At 36.9% G+C, this 11,024-nt stretch overlaps 1 long non-coding RNA gene across 1 annotated transcript; it reads left to right on the top strand.

Annotated features, from left to right (window-relative positions):
- On the top strand, positions 8,479-9,233 carry LOC109241765. The gene is made up of 3 exons (XR_002070289.1): positions 8,479-8,609; positions 8,731-8,797; positions 8,898-9,233. It is a non-coding gene; the product is annotated as an uncharacterized LOC109241765 (long non-coding RNA).

The following is an 11,024-nucleotide window of genomic DNA, read 5'->3' as shown; positions in this document are numbered from 1 at the left end:
AGGTCTTGAACAACTTTATATTATATGTATCGACTTGCGTGCATGGTTGAATTTATTAACCGGATGATTCAGAGTCAATTTGGAAGAAGGAATCTAGTTTTGGAAGCTTAAGCGGTGAGAATTTGACCGGAATTTGACTTATGTATAAACGGCTCCATATTGAGTTTTGGATGATGTCACTATCTTTGTATGGTGATTTTGGACTTAGGCACACATCTAGATTCAGATTTGGGGGGTCCGTAGGGTAATTTGGAGCATTTCGGCGGGAGTTGGAAAAGTTGAAGTTTGAAAAATAGAGAAGTTTGACCCATAGTCGACTTTTGTGATATTGAGGTCAGAATGCAACTCTGAGAGTTGGAACATCTCCGTTATGTCATTTGGGACTTGTCTGCAAAATTTGGGGTCATTCCGGGTTAGTTTGATTGGTTTCGGCACGAGTTTTCGAAGTTGGAAGATTTGGAAGTTCATAGTTCGATTCACAGTGCAATTTGCATTTCCGGCATTGTTTGATGTGATTCGAGACCCCGAGCGGGTCTGTTTTAGGTTATAAAATTTATTTATGTGTTTAGACAGGGTCCCGGGGGCCTCGGGTGTGTTTCGGGTGGGCTTCGGGCCAATTTCCTCTATTTTTGGATTGCTGGTTTCTGGTGTCTGATATCCTTCTTCGCGATCCCAAAGTTCCTATCGCGTTCGCATAGTGTTCTACTGACTCGCCTGATTTTCCTTTTCACGTTCGCGTAGTATGCCTCACGATCGCATAGCCCAACTCATCCCATTCATCGCGTTCGCACCATCACTTCCGCGTTCGCGTAACCGAACCAGGCCTTGGGCGCTGGTGATCACTTTCCTCTTCGTGTTCACGTATCCCTTACGCGTTCGCGTAGGTTCTCATTCTCTCTTCTTCGCGTTCACGATGAGATTTTCTTGGAAGCTTCATTTTTCTTTTTCGCAAACACGATTCCTCCTCCGCGTTCGCGATGCATAAGGACCTAGGCAGAACATAAGATCTTCAAATCGAGGGGTAGACCATTTTTATCATATTTTGACTTGGAGAGCAGCCAACTATGGTACATGGATAATGGCTACTCAAAGCATATGACAGGAAGCAAGAACCATTTTCTTTCAATTGAGGACCTTAAAGAAGGTAATGTATCATTCAGAAATGGAAAGAAAGGTGAGATCATTGGGGTTGAAAAGGTAGGTAAATCTTATTTTCACTCTATTGAGAATGTCTACCTGATATATGGATTGAAATACATCTAGATAAGTATATCACAACTATGTGATAGAGGAAACATGGTTGTTTTTACCTCTACAAATAGCTTTGTGATAAATCTTACCACTAACATGATAGTTTTGAAGGGAAAAGTAGTGAGCAACATATATGTGGTGGATCNCTCCGGTCGTCTTCCCCAAGATGTAAAAGGGTGTTGGCAAAGAAGTAATTCGGAGAAGAAAGAAAAGAAGTTTCCGCTGCCATTATCGTCCTTAAACCAAGATGGAAAGCCAAATTTCTTCATGCGTGCGGTGAGAAAAGATGGAAGGTTAGAGTTGACAGAGGTGCAAAATTGGTCGGCCTGAAACTCTCCTTGATTCTGGCCAAGATGGACGACTGAAATTACATCTCATTCGTGATGAAGAAGAAGAAACAGAAGAGGAAAACGAAGAGTTCCCCCTGGACGATGAAAAAAGATGATTGAAACAATTCAAGAAAATGATGAAGAAATACTTGAAGAAGAAGAAGAAGAAGAAGAAGAAGAAGAAGAAGAAGAAGAAGAAGAAGAAGAAGAAGAAGAAGAAGACAAGGTTGCAGAGTGGAAGTTTCCGGCAACAAGCGGTGGCAGTGGAGATGGTGTTCGGAGAAATTCCCATGTCTAATTTCTTGAACTGGAAAGGGGGGATTTGGAATGGGTTGGGTTGGGTTTGGTTGGGGTTGGGTTGATTAATGGGGTAATAAGTTAACCAGGGTTGGGTTTGGGTTTATCGACATAACCCAGGTTAAAATAATGTGGGGCATGGGTTAATTCGGACGAATAAGGAAATTACACGTGGAAATTCTGGGGTTTAAAAAAAAGAATTTTGTGCCGTTAGTTCATTAATGGCATAGGTGAGCCATATGTGTAACGGCAGTGGCATGGAATGAGCATTTTTTTAACGGATGGCATTGATAGACCATTTCTGAAAGTTGAATGGCATTTTTAGGCCTTTTCCGTAATATATTCCATGATTTTATCTTCATTTTTATCATTTAATTTGTGTTTTAGGTTGAGAAAAATGTTGGTTTTTGAAGAAAATTTGTAAAATGAAAAATCATGATTTGAAGGACAAAATGGAATCGGAATTTGATAATTTTTGTATGATTGAACTCGTATCGGAATGGATATTCGTTTTTTGTAAAATTTGTCGGGTTCCGAGGTGCGGGCCTGGGGGTTGACTTTTGGACCGATTTTTGGATTTTGTTAAATATTGAGACTTTATGATCCGGAATAGTTTCTTATGAGTTTTATTTGTGCTTTGAAGTTATTTTGTTCAAGTTGAGCCGTCCGGAGGTCTTTTCACCCGAGAAGTTCATTTTAGAGTATCGGTTTGTCTTCTTTGAGGTAAGTATCTTGCCTAACCTTGTGTGGGGGATTTCCCCTTAGGATTTGAGTCTTCTATGTTGATTGTAGTCCGTGTACGCGAGGTGACGAGTGCGTACTCGGACTTATTTGTGGAAAACTGGCCTTTTAGGGTCCTTAGATCCTTATATTCACTGTGTATAAAGTTGTTCTTGATATGACTGAGTTTCTATTTATTAGTTTCACCTCTACATGCTTAAATTAGAATTAATTGCTTTAGGATTCACTCTTATTGCCTATTTGACTCTTATTTGACTTAACTGAAGATTTTAACTCTTCTATTGTCATGCTATCTTTTCATAACAGCTCATCTTTATTTAAAATTATCATCATCTCATCCTATAATAGTTTAGTCTTAATTGAGGTTATGATTATCTTTCCGCTTTCTATCTTTAATTGAATTGTTAAATATTCTTCGTAATTTCCCAACCTTAAAAGAAGTCTAGATATCCCATGTTTTAGTTGACTTGCCCTTATTTGGAACTATTTGACTCGTGTTAGTTTTTCCTTGTTGCTGAACCGTATATTGTGGAATCGTTGTGGCATATTAGTTCCTTCCTTGTTGAGTTGTTCTCTTTATGCCTAGCATTCTTTACTGTGGTTATCCCTTGTGAATGAGTTCTACCATTTCTTTGTGATTTAAATTTCTTGAGTTGATTTACTTGTCGTACTTTGTATTATTGTCATTGTTGCTGTTGTACTTATTGTAGTGACGCACAAGGTTCCTGTCGTGCTGTAACTGTTATCTCTGTTTGTTGTGCTGTATATTTACTTTGGGACTACGGAACGGTATTCCGGGAGATCCCCCTATTCTGCATATTTACTTTGGGACTACGAAACGGTATTCCGGGAGATCCCCCTGCACTACATATTTAATTTGGGACTACTGAACGGTATTCAGGGAGATCCCCCTGTACATTTACGTTTGGGACTACGGGACGGTATCCTGGGAGATCCCTTGTTGTTATATCAGTGTTCTGAGATGTTGTTCTTCTATGCTTACATTCTGGTAAACATTCTACGTGTTGTCCATTCATTTCCTTATGCTTATTAGCTGGTATGAACTATGTTAGGACAGTTGCACAAGCATACACGTAGCAAAGCACCCTTATCGGATAAGAGGTTTTCTTATTATTGCTGAGCATAGACGCACACCCTTGTTTACTTGCCTTCCATGTGAGAATGGCTCTATTTGGCACGTAAGTCGTCAGTGCGATTATGAGGTGTGATGAGGGAACATGATTCCAAGTGTTAGGGTTCATGTATTGAGACCCGTGAGGTGTAATAATCCGAGGTTCGGTACTTCATGAAGGTTGTTGACAAAGAAATCAAATGTGAAAGCTGTCGTAGTTGCTGAGCTATTATTTGTCCTTGTTGTATATGTGGTTTCGGACTTAGGTTGTGTTTCCACTCACTCTTCTGTGTCATTATTATGGTTTTTCGCTGATACTTGTCCCTTTCTCTTTCTTATTGTAATTAATTGTTAGTCATATTGCATAGTTTCCATGTAGAAATCATGCACTGTTGTTCCTATACATATACTTGTTCAATTTATTAGACTAGTAGGTGTCTTGACTGTTCCTCGTCACTACTCCATCGATGTTAATCTTGATACTTACTGGGCACCGCTATGGTGTGCTCATTCTACACTTCTATAAATTTTTGTACAGATCTAGATATTTGCTCGTTAGTAGCTGTGCGGATCATTGCTGTGGAGACTCAAGGTAAACCTATTGCTGCGTTCGCAGGCTTCGGAGTCACCTTCCTATTCTTGTATTCACACTGTTTTACTTTTTTCCAAATAGTTATATTTAGAAGTTGTAGTAAACTCTGTAGAGCTTACGACTTGTACTACCGGTTTTGGGAAATTGCAAATTTTGTAAAGATTTCTATATCGAGACTATTAGACTTTCTTTAATATTGTTGATATTCACTAAATGTTAGGTTTACCTAGTCCCTAAGACTAGGTGCCATCACGATACCCAACGGAGGGAAAAATGGGTCGTGACAACCATCTGTGGATCCCTCTCCATCAGATTCTTCCACGCCATCATCAGATTTGTATTATCCATTCTCCTTAATCAAAATAGCTTGTTTGTTAGGACATTCATATTCCATATGTTCTCTCCCCTGACATTTATGACAAATAATAGAACTCGAATTTCTGCAAGGTTTAGGTTGAGTAGAGTTCCTCCCTCTTTAACCCTTACCTTATTTTTACTCTTTTCAGCTGATTGAGATGGCTTGACTTCAGTTTTTACCTCTTAAATCTTACTCGAAGAAGACCTCCAAGTAGTTCTATCCCTGTTCCAACTAGTAGAGGACGACTTATTTTGATCTTTATGTATCCTCTCTACCTTAGTATCCAAGTGCAACATCTCTACTACAGAATGACAATCCCTAGAAAGTTCAATCTGATTAGCAATGTCCTTGTTCAAACCAGTGTGAAATCGAGTCATAATGGTTTCCTCGGCCTCATCTAGGTTGGCCTTCATCCTAAGCACCTCCATGGTATTGTAATACTCTTCAATACTTTTGTGGCCTTGCACCAAGCTGTGAAACTTCTTAATGATCTCTCTATGGTAATTTGAAGGTACAAATTTACCCCTCCTTTCTCTCTTCAAGTCTTCCCAAGTCTGAATTGGTCTATCACCAAGCCTTCTATGATCAAGCTCAGTCCTTTCAAGCCAAGCAAAGGCATATACCTCGAATTCAGTAACCGCCATTTGAACTTTCTTCTCCTCAGAGTAGCTATGAGATTTGCAAACCCTTTCCACCTTTGCTTCCCACTCCAAGTAGGCATCCGCTGCAGTTGTTCCCTCAAAGGAAGGAATCTTCATATTAATGCTATCCAAGTTTCTATCAACTCCTTCATTTCGTTGGCTTGATTCCATGTCGCATCCCAAACCGTCTGCCATGCCTAGCTCCTCTCCTACCCCCTGTCAAGCCTTGATGACCATAATCAATATTGTTCTCAAAATCTTCATCTTAAAATTCTTCATATGGGCCATATTATGGAGGTACCTAACTTGTGGGGGATCCCTCATCACATTTTGCGGTGGACCTTGATGTATTGCAGGTGCTGGAGCTTCTGGTAGTGTCTGATTAGCCTGCTGCAAGTTTTCTACCTGCAAAGTCAGGTGTTGTATATGTTGTATCATAGTTTGCAACATCTTATTAGTTCCTTCAGCCTGAGCTGGTGCTTTAGTTCCAGTGGTACTATCCTCAATGCCAGATATTTTCTCACAATTATAATTCTCACGTTTCACTCGTATATATTTTCTGCCTCACTCCTTGGAAATCTTCAAAGTTCGAGCTCAACTCACAAATCACCTATCAAAGAATGAGTTTTCTTGAAAGTAATTTAAGAGTGGAGTTTATGTAATCAAGGACCGACTTTTAAAAACTAAGGACAGGAGCTAAAAAAAAGTATTAACGAAAATAACGAGAAAGCACAAAAGAATTGGCACGAAAGAAATAGTCAATTTCAACTATTAAGAACGATTTAATACGAACTAGCACTAGTTCGTTCTTATCAAGAATCCCCAATGAATCTTTCTTACCGAAAAGTAGTCTTTCCTCAATAATCAATAAAACACTTAAATAATAATTTTTTTTATTTTTTTATTGTTATTTTTTGTTTTGTTTTTGTAAGAAACTCGATTAGGGTTAGTCGAAAATAAGAACTATAATTGTTTTTTACTAATTCGGATCTTGATCTCAAGACCGAGAAACGTAGGTTTGTTAGAACAATACCCGAGCCTTTGCTCCCATACCAATTGATATGATCCGAGATAAACAAAACAACAAAATATGAAAATAACAATAATTAAAGCAAAATTATGATATGTTTCGTTAAGATAATCAAAAGTAGCTTGAATAAGGAAATATAGAAGAAAATCTTGGACCCTAAGTGAACGTCTCAAGCAACAACAGAAAATCTGTCTGATCGCCTCCTAAGAAAGACAAATTAGAACCCTAGATATAAATAAAGGAGAAGATTACCCTCAAGAACCCAAGTCTTGGAAACAGGTAATCCAAAGTCGAACTTGAACCAAGAAGATCCAAATTTCTCTCAAGAGTTTTCTTATGTCAAAATATGCTAAATTCCTAATGAAATAACTCTAGGATGTTACAAATACCCAATGGGTAAAATAGGAAAGGTTTCAAAGTTAATTTCCCAAAAAGACTTGCCAGGCAAACCGTAGCCTCAACCGTGACCCCAACCGTAACGCACAGCTGAACCGTGATGAATTAAATAAGCTTATTTTCTTTAGCTCTTCAAGTCCCTCTTGAACCGTAGCCAACGATTGGTGAAACCATGTCACACGGTTTGACTTGGAGACTTGATTCTTCAATTTTCAAGACTCCAAGCATAGTATCCTTTGCATGAATCCTCCGAGTGACTCTCCAAAAATCTTCTAATCAATTGTTGAAGATCATGCAGCTCCTCAGCGCGCATCCCTCGGGCGTTCTTGGACTTGGAGCGAGTCAACGGTCCAGTAGATAATTCAGGGCCATCTCTCTGCTTTGCCCAGGCTATCTAGGATCGTATCATTAAGTGAAATATATATATACACACACATACACATACAAAAGAAATAAATCTTGCATTCATTGATTAGTGTAACCAGGCGCAAATAATTTTCTACCATATATTTTTTCCCTGAAGTTCTATTTCATGGACAAACCATGAGGGTTGTCTGCATTTTTTATATCAAAAAAAATTTCATGTGGCGCCTAGTTTTGGGCCACCAATTGAACCTGTATCCACTTTTTCAAAAAAAAACGTTTAACTGATACCTAATTATTTGGAAATTTTATATACATACATTTTTCTCTTCTTCTTCACTCATGCTTTCTTCTTCATTTGTGTTTAGGGTTTTTTCTTCTTAGTTTAAAAATGGGTTTGTTAAATTTTTTATTGTTTTAACAATTTAAAGATTGTGATTTGTTTGTTATAATATTTGAAAGTTATGTTTCAAAATTGAGCTTTTTTGGAGTAGATTTGGGTGTTGAATCGTGTGTTGGATTGTTGAAATTCGACGAACAAGTTTATGTTTCAGAACTTCAGATTTTAAATTTGATTTTGAATCTGACGTTGCATTCGAAAATTGAATTACTAAAGATTCGAACTTCTAAAGTTGCAATTGAAATATCAAAGAACTTCATATTTGAAATCTGAAGTTGCTTTGAAGAGCTTGAACTAATTAAGACTTGAATTTCTGAAGTTGCAGTCGAAAGATTGGAGGACTTCAGATTTGATTTCTAAAGTTGCATTGAAGAGATTGAACTACTTCGGATTCAAGCGGGTACACTTTGCAATTTTTGTTCAATACGAGTAAAACTTCAATAGTGGCCCCTAAAATGGCTAGATATGCAAATGCCCCGACCAAAGACTCTAAGCTATACTTACACCGCGTGGATACTTTTGTGGCCTTGTATTTAGAAATTGACCATTATTTAAGATAACATCCATGATTTGAAAATCAGATTTTAAATTTTAACTACAGAACATGTTATCTCATTCAAATATTAGACCATTGGTCTAATTTTGTAAAAGTGGTCAACTTCTTAGGGAACAAAAGTGATTACTTGTATGAGTCAACTGTTACGTAAGCAATACGTAGTAGGCCTTCAGACTAACAATTAAAATATATCCATTTGGAGAAAGATACTACTTACTCTCTTAGTAATCTTAATCGAATAAAGGAAATATAATTCGCTAAATTTGAGTAAATTTAGATGGAATTAAGATACTAAATCAAGAAGATGATATCTTATAATTAAATTCCTCCACTATATAAAGATCACGAAGTCCTATTAACTCTCGTTCCTCACCACAAGCAAAAAACTTAAGCAATAATGCAAGAAGAAAGTCGATCATAATAATGGTTGGCATCAAGAAAAAGAAAATCATTCTCATAATAGCATGGTTTTCTTTTTCCTTTTATTCTTTTAACTCAATTGAATCAGTGAATCACCATGATGGTATATATTCTTATCTTATCCTCTCCCTCAAAGAAAAACAGAGAAATACATATTTATTTTTGTCATTTTGTTCTTTTTATATTACAATATACAAATTAAGATCTTCTTATTTTGTCCTCAGGAATTGGAGTTTTTGTATATGCGAGCCAATTATCTATTCTAGCTGATTTGTATTAATCCAGACACATGTAAATATCTCTATAAAACTTTGGCATTTTTCATTCTCTATTTTGCTGTTACTTTTTATGTGCATATGGTTTGCTTAACAAAGTGATTCTTATATTTCAGGTTTGGAAATATACAGCTAGAATAATATAATAAAGGCACCAAGCTCCATCCATATAGATCTGACCCAACAGAGAAGATATTATCCAATGTAATCTCTTTTTCTTTTGGGATGATCCAAAAGAGAGAACTAAGAGATGGTCCTGAGGGAGATAATCAAAGGTCAAATTGTTATAGAGTTTAATCATATAGTTTGATTTCTAGAGACGTTTTGACCGATGATATCTACTTGAACCTTCGATGTTCTCTTATTAATTAATATGTATTGAAAAATAAAGGACTAAAAGAGATGCATTGGCAAAATGTACCTCTCTTCTGTATAGAATATGGATATGAGAATCCTAGTAGTCCATCGAAGAAGCATATTTAGTTATCTTGTCTTATGTACCCTTGCGCACTTTTATCAAACATTTTGATTTTTAATTAAATTACGTGTCACTATAAACTAGAAGAATTATTTTTCTACCTGGTAATATAATGATAAATATACAATTATTGTAAATATACATGTCGCTAGATGCCATGACAATTCTTTGTTGCAAAAATAGATGTTATACCAAATAAGGAGTTTCTTATTGTGAAATGAATCTAGAATCTCTTATTCAAACAAGGGCTTCATAGAAGCACCTTTTGTGTGTGGTGTCAAGCGCTTATTATAATTAGACACTTTATTATTAAATATTCATGAAAATTTTGTACTAAATTGCCCCTTGATTGATAGAGATTAAAGTGAAAAAGAGAACTCCAAATAAGAATCATTGTGAATGGAGGTATCAAATTTCTGCATTTAAATATATCGTTTTTTAAAAAATAAATCAAAAAAAATATAACAATTAATGTTAATTAGAAAACATAAAGAGTGACTCGGAGTATATGTTATTAAGTTTCTTCTTTTTACTGCCCTTCAGTTGCCCTTTTGTTTTTCTTCTTATCTCTATCCTCCTCTCTCCCTCTATTTATAGTTCCTATATGAGTCGTCTGTTGTTTAGGTCTAGATTTTATCTTTGTCATGTATAAACATGCCGATGCGTTATTTGCATGTTTTTTCACTTTTTTTCTTCTTTTTCCCCTAGACTAATTTGACAATAACCACCCGCATACCCCCCCCCCCCCCCACCCCTCCAAAAAAACCTGCAAAACCGTCATCATCCGATCCACAAAACTGGCACACCCTTCACCATTTTCATTCAATTTCATAATTTCCTACAGAAAATTATCACCGGACTGTTTCCATGACACATTTTAAGAATTCAATAAACTATTAAGTCCAATCTGTTTACCCCAGAGATGACTAACAATTAAATTCGTACACGGTTTAAAGGATACATGGTTTAATTTAATACGAACAATTAAGAATAAAAGATAGACTAATTAAAGACGAAATAAATAATCAAACCAATCACAATGCAATGACCAAGTCTCATCTCAGATTAGACAATGGAACTTGTCCTCGATTGGATCCTCGGTGCATGCTCGATCGTGAGTGAATAAAAGAACAAGTGGATAATGCCTTGAACAGTAGCTAGAAGACAAAAGTAAACTTTTAGTGTTTCGAATTGCGTGTTACAATGTGCCAGACTAAAGAAAAACTTCCCCTTTATAGTAGGAGAATTTCAGCCCTTGTATAAGTCTAAAAAAAGATAAAATTCTTCTTTTCCCGGTAATTGTTGATCCATAATTGATATTGAACGGGATTCGCGCCGTAATATGCGATTGAGGGAGAATATTACGGCCCCCTATCCATCATGCATGACCGTTCACCGCGTCTTCGAGGTCCAGAAGTCGTACTCAATCCGGAGTGCGTTGTTTTAACGTGTCCGGTCTTAGATTCATCATTCATTTCTCCCGGACTCGATACGAGTGATTTCTGTCCTCGATTACAATCATGTAGATCCGTGCTTCTCCTTCGTTCTGTCATCGGGGAACCAGGGAAAAATTTACCCTCGATTTTACCCGTACATAGATAGTCCCCTCATTTTCCAGAGAGTAGATTTATCTAAGCGAAGGGAAGCGATAAGTTAAACCCGGTTCCTTCTTTTGTAAGTTACAACTGAGTTGACGTGTCAACAGAACATCCCATGAGTTGCATCGCTCTGACTTCGGACACATGTCAGCCGCCGGCTTATTGTC

This window comes from Nicotiana attenuata, chromosome 1 (assembly GCF_001879085.1).
Source record: "Nicotiana attenuata strain UT chromosome 1, NIATTr2, whole genome shotgun sequence".
Lineage (NCBI taxonomy): Eukaryota > Viridiplantae > Streptophyta > Magnoliopsida > Solanales > Solanaceae > Nicotiana > Nicotiana attenuata.
The sequence above is the reverse complement of the archived record's forward strand: the minus strand, read 5'-3'. Positions and strand labels throughout refer to the sequence as shown.